This window comes from Anomaloglossus baeobatrachus, chromosome 5, assembly GCF_048569485.1.
Source record: "Anomaloglossus baeobatrachus isolate aAnoBae1 chromosome 5, aAnoBae1.hap1, whole genome shotgun sequence".
Classification (NCBI taxonomy): Eukaryota; Metazoa; Chordata; class Amphibia; order Anura; family Aromobatidae; genus Anomaloglossus; species Anomaloglossus baeobatrachus.
The window spans coordinates 571861449-571877484 of record NC_134357.1 but is presented as its reverse complement, the minus strand read 5'-3'; the positions used below and the strand labels follow the sequence as shown (position 1 = coordinate 571877484).

General features: G+C 52.7%; 1 protein-coding gene across 1 annotated transcript in view; it reads right to left on the bottom strand.

Annotated features, from left to right (window-relative positions):
- The window catches only part of LOC142312397 (uncharacterized), a 161981-nt gene that overhangs the window by 55439 nt on the left and 90506 nt on the right, over positions 1-16036 (bottom strand). The gene's annotated exons all lie outside the window — the stretch shown is intronic.

Sequence of the window (16036 nt, the reverse complement as noted above, 5' to 3'; positions counted from 1 at the left end):
GACCCATAATGAATGTGTATGAGGGAGCCCAGCAGCGCCCCCTGTGGTAGTGTAGATTACTGACTCATAATGAATGTGTATGAGGGAGCCCAGCAGCGCCCCCTGTGGTAGTGTAGAGTACTGACCCATAATGAATGTGTATGAGGGAGCCCAGCAGCGCCACCTGTGGTAGTGTAGAGTACTGACCCATAATGAATGTGTATGAGGGAGCCCAGCAGCGCCCCCTGTGGTAGTGTAGATTACTGACTCATAATGAATGTGTATGAGGGAGCCCAGCAGCGCCCCCTGTGGTAGTGTAGAGTACTGACTCATAATGAATGTGTATGAGGGAGCCCAGCAGCGCCCCCTGTGGTAGTGTAGAGTACTGACTCATAATGAATGTGTATGAGGGAGCCCAGCAGCGCCCCCTGTGGTAGTGTAGAGTACTGACCCATAATGAATGTGTATGAGGGAGCCCAGCAGCGCCCCCTGTGGTAGTGTAGAGTACTGACCCATAATGAATGTGTATGAGGGAGCCCAGCAGCGCCCCCTGTGGTAGTGTAGAATACTGACCCATAATGAATGTGTATGAGGGAGCCCAGCAGCGCCCCCTGTCGTAGTGTAGAGTACTGACCCATAATGAATGTGTATGAGGGAGCCCAGCAGCGCCCCCTGTGGTAGTGTAGAGTACTGACCCATAATGAATGTGTATGAGGGAGCCCAGCAGCGCCCCCTGTGGTAGTGTAGATTACTGACTCATAATGAATGTGTATGAGGGAGCCCAGCAGCGCCCCCTGTGGTAGTGTAGAGTACTGACTCATAATGAATGTGTATGAGGGAGCCCAGCAGCGCCCCCTGTGGTAGTGTAGAGTACTGACTCATAATGAATGTGTATGAGGGAGCCCAGCAGCGCCCCCTGTGGTAGTGTAGAGTACTGACCCATAATGAATGTGTATGAGGGAGCCCAGCAGCGCCCCCTGTGGTAGTGTAGAGTACTGACCCATAATGAATGTGTATGAGGGAGCCCAGCAGCGCCCCCTGTGGTAGTGTAGAATACTGACCCATAATGAATGTGTATGAGGGAGCCCAGCAGCGCCCCCTGTCGTAGTGTAGAGTACTGACCCATAATGAATGTGTATGAGGGAGCCCAGCAGCGCCCCCTGTGGTAGTGTAGAGTACTGACCCATAATGAATGTGTATGAGGGAGCCCAGCAGCGCCCCCTGTGGTAGTGTAGAGTACTGACTCATAATGAATGTGTATGATGGAGCCCAGCAGCGCCCCCTGTGGTAGTGTAGAGTACTGACTCATAATGAATGTGTATGAGGGAGCCCAGCAGTGCCCCCTGTGGTAGTGTAGAGTACTGACTCATAATGAATGTGTATGAGGGAGCCCAGCAGCGCCCCCTGTGGTAGTGTAGAGTACTGACTCATAATGAATGTGTATGAGGGAGCCCAGCAGCGCCCCCTGTGGTAGTGTAGAGTACTGACTCATAATGAATGTGTATGAGGGAGCCCAGCAGCGCCCCCTGTGGTAGTGTAGAGTACTGACCCATAATGAATGTGTATGAGGGAGCCCAGCAGCGCCCCCTGTGGTAGTGTAGATTACTGACTCATAATGAATGTGTATGAGGGAGCCCAGCAGCGCCCCCTGTGGTAGTGTAGAGTACTGACTCATAATGAATGTGTATGAGGGAGCCCAGCAGCGCCCCCTGTGGTAGTGTAGAGTACTGACTCATAATGAATGTGTATGAGGGAGCCCAGCAGCGCCCCCTGTGGTAGTGTAGAGTACTGACCCATAATGAATGTGTATGAGGGAGCCCAGCAGCGCCCCCTGTGGTAGTGTAGAGTACTGACCCATAATGAATGTGTATGAGGGAGCCCAGCAGCGCCCCCTGTGGTAGTGTAGAATACTGACCCATAATGAATGTGTATGAGGGAGCCCAGCAGCGCCCCCTGTGGTAGTGTAGAGTACTGACCCATAATGAATGTGTATGAGGGAGCCCAGCAGCGCCCCCTGTGGTAGTGTAGATTACTGACTCATAATGAATGTGTATGAGGGAGCCCAGCAGCGCCCCCTGTGGTAGTGTAGAGTACTGACCCATAATGAATGTGTATGAGGGAGCCCAGCAGCGCCACCTGTGGTAGTGTAGAGTACTGACCCATAATGAATGTGTATGAGGGAGCCCAGCAGCGCCCCCTGTGGTAGTGTAGATTACTGACTCATAATGAATGTGTATGAGGGAGCCCAGCAGCGCCCCCTGTGGTAGTGTAGAGTACTGACTCATAATGAATGTGTATGAGGGAGCCCAGCAGCGCCCCCTGTGGTAGTGTAGAGTACTGACTCATAATGAATGTGTATGAGGGAGCCCAGCAGCGCCCCCTGTGGTAGTGTAGAGTACTGACCCATAATAAATGTGTATGAGGGAGCCCAGCAGCGCCCCCTGTGGTAGTGTAGAGTACTGACCCATAATGAATGTGTATGAGGGAGCCCAGCAGCGCCCCCTGTGGTAGTGTAGAATACTGACCCATAATGAATGTGTATGAGGGAGCCCAGCAGCGCCCCCTGTCGTAGTGTAGAGTACTGACCCATAATGAATGTGTATGAGGGAGCCCAGCAGCGCCCCCTGTGGTAGTGTAGAGTACTGACCCATAATGAATGTGTATGAGGGAGCCCAGCAGCGCCCCCTGTGGTAGTGTAGATTACTGACTCATAATGAATGTGTATGAGGGAGCCCAGCAGCGCCCCCTGTGGTAGTGTAGAGTACTGACTCATAATGAATGTGTATGAGGGAGCCCAGCAGCGCCCCCTGTGGTAGTGTAGAGTACTGACTCATAATGAATGTGTATGAGGGAGCCCAGCAGCGCCCCCTGTGGTAGTGTAGAGTACTGACCCATAATGAATGTGTATGAGGGAGCCCAGCAGCGCCCCCTGTGGTAGTGTAGAGTACTGACCCATAATGAATGTGTATGAGGGAGCCCAGCAGCGCCCCCTGTGGTAGTGTAGAATACTGACCCATAATGAATGTGTATGAGGGAGCCCAGCAGCGCCCCCTGTCGTAGTGTAGAGTACTGACCCATAATGAATGTGTATGAGGGAGCCCAGCAGCGCCCCCTGTGGTAGTGTAGAGTACTGACCCATAATGAATGTGTATGAGGGAGCCCAGCAGCGCCCCCTGTGGTAGTGTAGAGTACTGACTCATAATGAATGTGTATGATGGAGCCCAGCAGCGCCCCCTGTGGTAGTGTAGAGTACTGACTCATAATGAATGTGTATGAGGGAGCCCAGCAGTGCCCCCTGTGGTAGTGTAGAGTACTGACTCATAATGAATGTGTATGAGGGAGCCCAGCAGCGCCCCCTGTGGTAGTGTAGAGTACTGACTCATAATGAATGTGTATGAGGGAGCCCAGCAGCGCCCCCTGTGGTAGTGTAGAGTACTGACTCATAATGAATGTGTATGAGGGAGCCCAGCAGCGCCCCCTGTGGTAGTGTAGAGTACTGACCCATAATGAATGTGTATGAGGGAGCCCAGCAGCGCCCCCTGTGGTAGTGTAGATTACTGACTCATAATGAATGTGTATGAGGGAGCCCAGCAGCGCCCCCTGTGGTAGTGTAGAGTACTGACTCATAATGAATGTGTATGAGGGAGCCCAGCAGCGCCCCCTGTGGTAGTGTAGAGTACTGACTCATAATGAATGTGTATGAGGGAGCCCAGCAGCGCCCCCTGTGGTAGTGTAGAGTACTGACCCATAATGAATGTGTATGAGGGAGCCCAGCAGCGCCCCCTGTGGTAGTGTAGAGTACTGACCCATAATGAATGTGTATGAGGGAGCCCAGCAGCGCCCCCTGTGGTAGTGTAGAATACTGACCCATAATGAATGTGTATGAGGGAGCCCAGCAGCGCCCCCTGTCGTAGTGTAGAGTACTGACCCATAATGAATGTGTATGAGGGAGCCCAGCAGCGCCCCCTGTGGTAGTGTAGAGTACTGACCCATAATGAATGTGTATGAGGGAGCCCAGCAGCGCCCCCTGTGGTAGTGTAGATTACTGACTCATAATGAATGTGTATGAGGGAGCCCAGCAGCGCCCCCTGTGGTAGTGTAGAGTACTGACTCATAATGAATGTGTATGAGGGAGCCCAGCAGCGCCCCCTGTGGTAGTGTAGAGTACTGACTCATAATGAATGTGTATGAGGGAGCCCAGCAGCGCCCCCTGTGGTAGTGTAGAGTACTGACCCATAATGAATGTGTATGAGGGAGCCCAGCAGCGCCCCCTGTGGTAGTGTAGAGTACTGACCCATAATGAATGTGTATGAGGGAGCCCAGCAGCGCCCCCTGTGGTAGTGTAGAATACTGACCCATAATGAATGTGTATGAGGGAGCCCAGCAGCGCCCCCTGTCGTAGTGTAGAGTACTGACCCATAATGAATGTGTATGAGGGAGCCCAGCAGCGCCCCCTGTGGTAGTGTAGAGTACTGACCCATAATGAATGTGTATGAGGGAGCCCAGCAGCGCCCCCTGTGGTAGTGTAGAGTACTGACTCATAATGAATGTGTATGATGGAGCCCAGCAGCGCCCCCTGTGGTAGTGTAGAGTACTGACTCATAATGAATGTGTATGAGGGAGCCCAGCAGTGCCCCCTGTGGTAGTGTAGAGTACTGACTCATAATGAATGTGTATGAGGGAGCCCAGCAGCGCCCCCTGTGGTAGTGTAGAGTACTGACTCATAATGAATGTGTATGAGGGAGCCCAGCAGCGCCCCCTGTGGTAGTGTAGAGTACTGACTCATAATGAATGTGTATGAGGGAGCCCAGCAGCGCCACCTGTGGTAGTGTAGAGTACTGGCTCATAATGAATGTGTATGAGGGAGCCCAGCAGCGCCCCCTGTGGTAGTGTAGAGTACTGGCTCATAATGAATGTGTATGAGGGAGCCCAGCAGCGCCCCCTGTGGTAGTGTAGAGTACTGACTCATAATGAATGTGTATGAGGGAGCCCAGCAGCGCCCCCTGTGGTACTGTAGAGTACTGACTCATAATGAATGTGTATGAGGGAGCCCAGCAGCGCCCCCTGTGGTAGTGTAGAATACTGACCCATAATGAATGTGTATGAGGGAGCCCAGCAGCGCTCCCTGTGGTAGTGTAGAGTACTGACTCATAATGAATGTGTATGAGGGAGCCCAGCAGCGCCCCCTGTGGTAGTGTAGAGTACTGACCCATAATGAATGTGTATGAGGGAGCCCAGCAGCGCCCCCTGTGGTAGTGTAGATTACTGACTCATAATGAATGTGTATGAGGGAGCCCAGCAGCGCCCCCTGTGGTAGTGTAGAGTACTGACTCATAATGAATGTGTATGAGGGAGCCCAGCAGCGCCCCCTGTGGTAGTGTAGAGTACTGACTCATAATGAATGTGTATGAGGGAGCCCAGCAGCGCCCCCTGTGGTAGTGTAGAGTACTGACTCATAATGAATGTGTATGAGGGAGCCCAGCAGCGCCCCCTGTGGTAGTGTAGAGTACTGACCCATAATGAATGTGTATGAGGGAGCCCAGCAGCGCCCCCTGTGGTATTGTAGAATACTGACCCATAATGAATGTGTATGAGGGAGCCCAGCAGCGCCCCCTGTGGTAGTGTAGAGTACTGACCCATAATGAATGTGTATGAGGGAGCCCAGCAGCGCCCCCTGTGGTAGTGTAGAGTACTGACCCATAATGAATGTGTATGAGGGAGCCCAGCAGCGCCCCCTGTGGTAGTGTAGAGTACTGACTCATAATGAATGTGTATGATGGAGTCCAGCAGCGCCCCCTGTGGTAGTGTAGAGTACTGACTCATAATGAATGTGTATGAGGGAGCCCAGCAGTGCCCCCTGTGGTAGTGTAGAGTACTGACTCATAATGAATGTGTATGAGGGAGCCCAGCAGCGCCCCCTGTGGTAGTGTAGAGTACTGACTCATAATGAATGTGTATGAGGGAGCCCAGCAGCGCCCCCTGTGGTAGTGTAGAGTACTGGCTCATAATGAATGTGTATGAGGGAGCCCAGCAGCGCCCCCTGTGGTAGTGTAGAGTACTGACTCATAATGAATGTGTATGAGGGAGCCCAGCAGCGCCCCCTGTGGTACTGTAGAGTACTGACTCATAATGAATGTGTATGAGGGAGCCCAGCAGCGCCCCCTGTGGTAGTGTAGAATACTGACCCATAATGAATGTGTATGAGGGAGCCCAGCAGCGCTCCCTGTGGTAGTGTAGAGTACTGACTCATAATGAATGTGTATGAGGGAGCCCAGCAGCGCCCCCTGTGGTAGTGTAGAGTACTGACCCATAATGAATGTGTATGAGGGAGCCCAGCAGCGCCCCCTGTGGTAGTGTAGAATACTGACTCATAATGAATGTGTATGAGGGAGCCCAGCAGCGCCCCCTGTGGTAGTGTAGAGTACTGACTCATAATGAATGTGTATGAGGGAGCCCAGCAGCGCCCCCTGTGGTAGTGTAGAGTACTGACTCATAATGAATGTGTATGAGGGAGCCCAGCAGCGCCCCCTGTGGTAGTGTAGAGTACTGACTCATAATGAATGTGTATGAGGGAGCCCAGCAGCGCCCCCTGTGGTAGTGTAGAGTACTGACCCATAATGAATGTGTATGAGGGAGCCCAGCAGCGCCCCCTGTGGTAGTGTAGAGTACTGACTCATAATGAATGTGTATGAGGGAGCCCAGCAGCGCCCCCTGTGGTAGTGTAGAGTACTGACCCATAATGAATGTGTATGAGGGAGCCCAGCAGCGCCTTCTGTGGTAGTGTAGAGTACTGACTCATAATGAATGTGTATGAGGGAGCCCAGCAGCGCCCCCTGTGGTAGTGTAGATTACTGACTCATAATGAATGTGTATGAGGGAGCCCAGCAGCGCCCCCTGTGGTAGTGTAGAGTACTGACCCATAATGAATGTGTATGAGGGAGCCCAGCAGCGCCCCCTGTGGTAGTGTAGAGTACTGACTCATAATGAATGTGTATGAGGGAGCCCAGCAGCGCCCCCTGTGGTAGTGTAGAGTACTGACTCATAATGAATGTGTATGAGGGAGCACAGCAGCGCCACCTGTGGTAGTGTAGAGCACTGACTCATAATGAATGTGTATGAGGGAGCCCAGCAGCGCCCCCTGTGGTAGTGTAGAGTACTGACTCATAATGAATGTGTATGAGGGAGCCCAGCAGCGCCCCCTGTGGTAGTGTAGAGTACTGACTCATAATGAATGTGTATGAGGGAGCCCAGCAGCGCCCCCTGTGGTAGCGTAGAGTACTGACTCATAATGAATTTGTATGAGGGAGCTGAGAAGCAGTTCAGCAGCCACCATTTTGAGAACAGAACAGGAGCCAGTGGTAAAGATTTTAGCAAGACTGATCCTCTAGACTACAGGAGGCTGATCCTCTACAGAAGGCCGATCCTCTACAGGAGGCTGATCCTATCACACAGACAGGTGAGGGGCATGAACCACACATGGAAAAACTCTCTCATACACACATATGAGCTGTGTCCGTCTATTGTGCAATTTCAGCTTTTATTAATATTATTATATTTGATGTGTGGTCTAGTGTTTTACTACCTCCTTTTCCAGCATCGGGAGCTATAAAGACCCAGTGTGAGAGCAGGAGCCTCCTGGAGCTGGGATCACTGTCTGTCTCCACACACTTGCTGTTTAGTTCATAATGAACTAATCTCTGTCAGGATGGTGACTACATGAACTAGTTCACTCTGAGGAGTAGTTCATTTTTAACTACTCACTCACGAACTACCCATCACTAGTATGCAGGACTCTGCTGTGCTGGTTGTCATGGTGCTGGATGAGGGGAAGTTTATGTGTGGGATCAGGAGGGGTTTACAGTGTGGATGTAGCAGAGCCGTGTGTGTACGAGGTGTACGGAGCAGAGCCGTGTGTGTACGAGGTGTACGGAGCGGAGCCGGGGGTGTACGAGGTGTATGGAGCGGAGCCGTGTGTGTACGAGGTGTACGGAGCGGTGCCGTGTGTGTACGAGGTGTACGGAGCAGAGCCGTGTGTGTACGAGGTGTACGAAGCGGGGCCGTGTGTGTGTATGAGGTGTACGGAGCGGAGCCGTGTGTGTGTACGAGGTGTACGGAGAGGAGCCGTGTGTGTACAAGGTGTACGGAGCGGAGCCGGGGGTTACGAGGTGTACGGAGCGGAGCCGTGTGTGTACGAGGTGTATGGAGCGGTGCCGTGTGTGTACGAGGTGTACGGAGCGGTGCCGTGTGTGTACGAGGTGTATGGAGCGGGGCCGTAGGTGTACGGAGCGGAGCCGTGTGTGTACGATGTGTACAGAGCCGTGTGTGTACGAGGTTTGCGGAGCTGAGTCGTGTAGGGACTCTCCCAAAAGAGTTCATAACTGCCCCATTGAGAACCATGGTCTTGGATTCTGTCATTGGCTCACAAAGTGAGGTAATGGAGGCTGTAGGGAGACAGGAGACTGAAAGCAGTGGACGGACATGGAGCAGATATCCTGGAAAACCTGGGACGAGCAGCAGAGGCACTACCAGTCACAGGCATACAGCAGACGTCCTGAAGACTGCAGACAGGCTGCAGAGGTACTGACACCCACAGGCAGACAGGTAACTGAGGTATTGGAAGCCGCAGACGTCCTGGAGACCTCAGACAGGTGCAGATACTGGAAGCCACAGGCAGATTGGTAGCTGAGGTGCTGGAGGCCACAGATAGTCTGGAGATGTTCTGGAGACTGCAGACAGGTCGCTGTGCACACACTAATAGTCCTAATACCAGGACACAGGGGTGTATCTTGGTAGCCTTAGGTTATGTGCCCACATAGCGTATTTTTATGCAGTTACGCTGCGATCTGCACCGCAGCGTAACTGCATGCGTCCCCAGCACAATCTATGAAGATTGTGCCTAATCCATGCCCACGTGGCGTATTAGAACGCAGCGCTTCGCCTACTGCCGAAGCGCTGCATTCTAAGGAGTTACATGTCACTTCTTTTGTGAGCTCTGCATGCAGCCCCCGCTCTGTCTATGGGAGGGGCTGCATTCAGAGCGCATGAAATCGGCTTTTCATTACGGACTATTTCTGCAGCGATTTGAAGCGCACGTGTGCTGTTCAAATCGCTGCAGAAATTTCTGCAGGGACAGAACGCAACGTAGGCACATAGCCTAATATAGGCCAGTTAAGCTCAGCACATGGAGCGTGTCCGGCTACTTACAAAGCCCAACTTGGAGCACAGGAAAGTTTAGCAGAGCGGGGAAAGGAGCAGATCCCAGACACGGGACAGGCATGTAACAAGTGTATGTTGTTATGTTCGCCGGACGAGCAGAGATGTTAGTGAACCCACTGGGCAGCAGCACACACAAATCCTAGAGGGGCTTGACTCCGGACCTGAGTCTGGTCTTCTCCAGCCCCTAAAGGTGAGGGTGTTACGCTGCAGGTATGAGTCCGGGTGCCACTCGGGAAGACTGGTGCTGTGTCGGCCGGCCCCAGGGGTACAGCAGCAACAGTCTCTGACAATAGGTTGCGACAGTAGTTGGTGTGGAGATTACATCCGGGATGGATGGTACAGCAGCAGCATTCGGCGTGGATACTTCAACGGAAAGGTATCTTGTAGGCCGACCGGCGTGGATACTTGTGGCTGCAGGGGATGATACTTTGTGGCAGCGGGTATCCTGGTAGGCAGCTGAGGTAACGGCTCGCAGCAGCAGGTTCGGATACAGCAGCAGCACACTGTAATGCAAACAGGTATAAGCAACAGAACTAGCACAATAAGACAGCAGCAAGAGCACAGTACTGGGGAACCGGACTACAGAAATGAATGCAACTCAAACTCATTGCAACAGCAACTCTCAAAGGGCAGAGGTGCCTTAAATACCTACAGCCTGCCAGCTCACCTGGGAGGCACTTCCGGGTTAGGGCGACGCTGGCTCTTTAAGAAAGGGTGCGTGGCTGTGGGTGTACCCTACGCGCAGAGGCCTGGGCCTATCAGGAGTACAGACGCTCTGTGAAGCTGCAGCTTGGGACGGAGAGACGGATGGGACCACCGCTGCAGGGCTCCTGGACAGGTGAGGGAACCAACGTCCTCACTGGTGGAGGGGAGCAGGAGAGTGTGAGGACGCCGGCCGGCATGGACATTACAGCTGTCTTCCAATTATCCAACAATGATCGAAAAAATTGTGACAATTCTCAATTTTTCTTCCCCTTAAATCTATTGATTAATTCTCTATTGATCTCTTCTCCCCTTTATCAGTGAATACCATTTATTTTTATCTTTTATCAAGTAAAATAATAATTGCAGATAGTGAAAGTCATTCTTCTGTTACCCAAATCTCTGCTGAACATTACACAATGCACATATTACATTCCTCTAAAAAATGGGGACAATCTAGTTATACCTTTATCAATCCATTCTGTGACATTCCCAAAGTGCTCACAATTCCTGTTCTTCCAGATCAGAGCACAACATAAGTAATAATCTATACTAAAATGGATTTTATTTCTCTCCAACACTGATCACACATTTTCCCACTCCAAATGTGTCCCCTGTTTGTCCCAGGAGTCCCACTTCTAGGGGGGAGATCGATTCCCGCCTTTCTCTGCACCATGATAGACATTTGGCTAATAGCACAATGTCGGGCAAACACCTTCTTTCACAAAAGTAAATCTTAAATAAAATCCCTCACAATAACTATTGCATGGACATTGCAAAAATCTACAGATCTGGAATCTTCAGACTGTAATCCTGAGAATTTAAGTGATTAGAAAATGTTCATTCTAATACGTCATTCAGAGAATTCCGGAATTCAGAAAATGAAGAGGAGGAAGGAGAACCAATAAGTAGGATATGCAAAGATATCCAATATGGAACAGAAAAAAATGAACTTGAATATGAATGAATTTATGGATAATGTGTCATGAGTGTGTCCCGCTCTTGGGAGACTTCTGGCGAGTCTGGGATCAGAAGGTCACAGCACCTTATTGTTCACAGGTCTACAACTTGATTTGATTGAATCTTTCTTTTAGTGCTGTAGGGGTTATGGACTCTTTCCTATCTGGCTATCCTTTTATAGCCTTAATCTCAGGTGCATCTATTTTGTGACCACTCCCCTTCATTATAAACAGTCACATATTTTACCATCTGACGCCAGTTACAGATTCTCCTTCTATACTGACCTCTTTGGAAGGAGCCTGTCTCTGGAAGAAGCTGAGGAGTCATGACAATTGCAGCTGTGGTGTTTAGCTAAATTGGAAGAGCTTGAAGTGTTTTTCCTTCTTGTGTCTATTTTCCCTCGCTGTGTCTCCTTTACCTTGTGCTGTATTATTGCAGTGGGAAGACTCCTGCTCTCGCCGGCCTTCTCACTACCAAGGGTGAGTTCAGGGTGAGCGAGAGCCTAGGCACGTGATAACGGGGGGGAGGGACCCATATAGTGGAAAAAAAACACAGTTTGAGTCAGCTCACCCTTGTACGCTCTTGCATTCCATTCCTGCTTCAGCTCGGAGGTACGCGCTGTGTGGCGCGTGGCAACAGGAAAAACTAACAAAGTTTTGTTCCTCCGGCGATGCACCCTGGACTTGAGGACTATTTCAAAATTGCGCTTTTATTAAATAACAATCATTCCATCGGACAACAGTAAAAAACTCACTCCACGCAGGGAAGGTGACACGTGATACCTGTTTCAATCACCCATATATGGACATTTATTATGAGGAGAGCATATTTAGTTTTACAGTGGGCATGGAAAGTATTCAGACCCCTTTAATGTTTCACTCTTTGTTTCATTGCAGCCATTTGGAAAATTCAAGAAAGTTCGTTTTTTACCTCATCAATGTACACTCTGCAACCCATCTTGACAGAAAAAAAAATTGAAAATATAAAAAGAAATTTTTGCCAATTTTTTTTAAAAAACAAAAACAACCTGAAATATCACATAGTCATAAGTATTCAGACCCTTTGCTCAGTATTGAGTAGAAGCACCCTTTTGAGCTAGTACAGCCATAAGTCTTCTTGGGAATGATGCAACAAGTTTCACACACCTGGATTTGGGGATTCTCTGCCATTCTTCTTTGCAGATCCTCTCCAGTTCCGTAAGATTGGAGGGTGAATGTTGGTGGACAGCCATTTTCAGGTCTCTCCAGAGATGCTCAATTGGATTTACGTCAGGGCTCTGGCTGGGTCGGTCACGAATGGTCACAGAGTTGTTCTGAAGCCACTCCTTTGTTATTTTAGCTGTGTGCTTAGGATCATTGTCTTGTTGAAAGGTGAACCTTCGGCCAAGTCTGAGGTCAAGAGCCCTATGAAAAAAGTTTTCTACCAGGATATCTCTGTACTTGGCCGTATTCATCTTTCTTTCAATTGCAACCAGTCACCCTGTCCCTGCAGCTGAAAAACACCCCCATGGCATGATACTGCCACCACCATGTTTCACTGTTGGGATTGCATTGGGCAGGTGATGAGCAGTGCCTGGTTTTCTCCACACATACCACTTAGAATTATCACCAAAAAGTTCTTTCTTCATCTCATCAGACCAGAGAATCTTATTTCTCATAGTCTGGGAGTCCTTCATGTGTTTTTTTTTGCAAACTCTACATGAGCTTTCATATGTCTTGCACTGAGGAGATTCTTCCATTGGGCCACTCTGCCATAAGGCCTGACTGGTGAAGGGCTGCAGTGATAGTTGACTTTCTGCAACTTTATCCGATCTCCCTACTACATCTCTGGAGCTCAGCCACAGTGATCTTGGGGTTCTTCTCTCTCATCAAGACTCTTCTCTCACGATTGCTCAGTTTGGCTGGATGGCCAGGTCTAGGATTAATCTTGGTGGTACCAAACTTCTTCCATTTATGGAGGCCACTGTGCTCTTAGGAACCTTGAGTACTGCAGAAATTCTTTTGTAACCTTGGCCAGATCTGTGCCTTTAACCTCATGATTCTCATTTGGTCTGACATGCACTGTGAGCTTTGAGATCTTATATAGACAGGTGTGTGTGTCGCCCTGGGCAAGCCAGGGGACACGAGTAACAACACCACCACACCCCACACTCCAGGTAGGCACACCTGCTAACCAGAAATCCTTGTTGCCTTCCTCCAGAGGTTGATGATGCACACCAGGGGGTGGGCCAGGCGGTTGGCTCCGCCCACCAAGGAGCTCACAACTCTGGAGGCGGGAAGTGACCAGGCAGTCTAGTCAGGGAGGAGGAAGTGGAAGGAGTGAGGAGTAGCCCAGGCAGGGGCTAGAGTAAACAACCAGAAGTGAAAGTGAAGGAAAGGAAAGTGGAAAAGGAGGAAAGCAAGAAGTGGAGACAGCGCAGAGAGTGTGAAAAGCCTGAGAGCCCAGCTTTGTGTAGGGCTAGAACAGCAAGGTCAGCGACGGCGGTGACTGTCCGGAGTGGGACAGTTCGGAAGTTCCTGGAAGGACCCCGTTGGCTGTGTGCCCGGTGGTCTGGAGCAGTGTTCCGAAGGACAGTCAGCACCAGGGCAGGGGCCTCTCGGACCCCGGCAAGGCTAGGAGTCGCCCAATTTGCCGAATCCGTCAGTGACGGGAACGCAGATCCCCCAACAACAAAGTCCCGATTGACGGCAACAGCCCGACCATTAACGGGGAGACACCGCCACCGCCAAGGCACCAGTTTCCCCAGGGCCAGCGCCTGCGGGCAAAGTGTAGAGCTCCTCCGGCCCAGATTGCAGTCGGGGAGCGGGTAACCGGAGGGAATCCACCGATACCATCAGACCACACAGGTGCAAGGAAGAGAGAAGTCACCGTCACCTACCGGGAGTGCAGGTGCAGCCGTCTGTGGGACCGTCCTATCAGCCGTTGGTTTACCGTACAAACTGTGTCCGTGTCAGGCTGAGTGAGTACCATAGTGCCGCAAGGCACAGCGCTGCCCCCGCGTCCCTGCACCCTCCAGGCCCTACACTTCACATCTATTCACCGGGCCCCAGGATCACCAACCCCTACCCACGGAGGGGCAACACAACACCTGGCTGCTCCCATCACCATCCCCGGGACCCCCACACCGAGCAGCGGTGGTGCAATCACCACAACCGTGGGTGGCGTCATGAACTATAACCCCAACAAACACCCCCCCTTTCACTCACGGGCGAGGAGTGCCGCTCGAGACACCCCGGGATCCGGCCCGCAGCTCGAGCCACCAGGAGCAACTGCCGGACCCGAGCAGAAGGGGTGAGCGCGGTGTGCTGACACCCTCCTCCCCGCCCGCGACAACTTGGCGTCACGAACAGGATCTTACCGCTCTGCCGTCAGGTAGAGGTGCGCCTTGTTACCGCCGGAGGCATCCGGCAGAAAAATTTCAGAAGCCGCCATCTTTGGCGCGAAAAGTTCCCGCTCGAGCGTCTTCTCGAGCAGTAGAAGCGCGAAGGCCAAAACTCCGCCCCGAGAGAGGAGGGGCCGGAAAGAGCTAAGGGGGACGCGATGGCGGCTGGCGGCATGTAGTCGCCGCTATAAAAGCAAGGACGCCAGGACCTTGCCAGAATACCGTTCCTGGAACCAAACAGTGGAGATACCATGTGGATGCCGTCCCGAAACACCGTGGCCCCCGCACCGGGAACCGCAGCGTGGGTGGAAATCCGGACCGCGCAGCTCCACCTAAGGCTGCAGGTCAAGATGCAGCTCCTCATGGAGGAGTGGGAGACCGACATGGCGGACGTTGTGGCAGCCGTGCGGAGACGCGAGGAGGAAGCGGAGGAAGGGAGGGTGAGTGACCCACGCCCCTATGTCCCGGAGGGACCGGTCGCTGCGGCTGAGGGACCCGGTCCAAGCCCTCTCCCCCCGTTGCCTCCTTCGCCACCCGTCCCGGAGGCCGTGACCCCGCCACTAGGCCCGCTACCACCGCAACCGGTAGCGATACCCAGCCCGTCCGCCCCAGCGGACCGACCTGTAGCCGGAGCCCGAAGCCAGTCGGAGGCATTGCCATGGAAGGCCCCGAAGATTGTGCCAGAGACAGTCCCCGAGCAGTTCCCCGAGCCGGAGCCGATGACCCGCTCCGAGCCGAAGGCCCAACTGCGGAAAGCCCCTGTGCCCATCCCCCACACCTCGGCTGAGGTGGCGCCGGGTTGTTGCTGCAAGGCAGCGCCCAAGGCCATGACACCGCGGGATACGCCACCCACCTTCCTGACAGTGGGTAACGTACTGGATGTCCCGCGGGGCTCAACCCGTGCGCCGGAGCCATACTGGGACAGGGAGCCGACCAAGCTGGGCCTGGAAATCGCGGAGAGGGAGCGAAGAAAAGCCGAGCTGGTAGCCCGAGCCATCCGGGAAAAGGAGAACCTGCGGCAAGCGACCTTCCGTGTCCGGGGCCCGTTCTACGAGGGGCAGGTGCGGCGCTTCGATATCCGCCGGGGCTACGGGTTCATATACGAACCGGGCCTGGAGGCCGAGGTGTTTGTAGCCCGGCGGGATGTGCATGCCCATCTGCCCGAGGAGCATCCTGGCCGCAACCTAATACCAGGGGACATGGTGCGTTACACTCGGCACTGCGGAGAGAGGGGGTGGTTTGCCCTGGACGTAAAGCTGAAGGGCAGCCCGGAGAGCAAGGTGAGCTCTGCACCCCCTCCCTCGGAGGAAGCAGCAGCAGGACCGGAGTAGGGCAGCGGATGCCCGTCGCACCGTCCCCCGTTGGGACCACCACTGAGTTGTTTGTTGTTTGAAAGTTTTGAAAAATGAAAAATGATTTACCGAAGTTTACCTGATTGTCTGCAGTGATTTGCAACCGGCAGGAGCCGGCACCGTTGTCCCCGTGGGGACCGTTTAAGTTTAAAAATGCATGGGAACTATCCATGGACAAGCCCGTGAACTCTGCAGGGCAACCACAAACGTTAGTGGCATGTAAATATGTTGGGTACCGTTACCGTTTCCGCAATGCCGCCTCCGGAGAGGCAGGTTGGAGGGAGGGCCCTGTGCAGAGCAGGCCAGGGCCCAGCCACCAAAGGGACCGGTGGCTACCCTCTGGAGGAAAGGACAGATCCCGCTCGGGTGACTTGTGCTGGACTGTGGGTCAAGGGGTGCTGCCTGGGTTTTAGGGGCAGCATCAGGGCCAGGTTGCTTGGGTGGG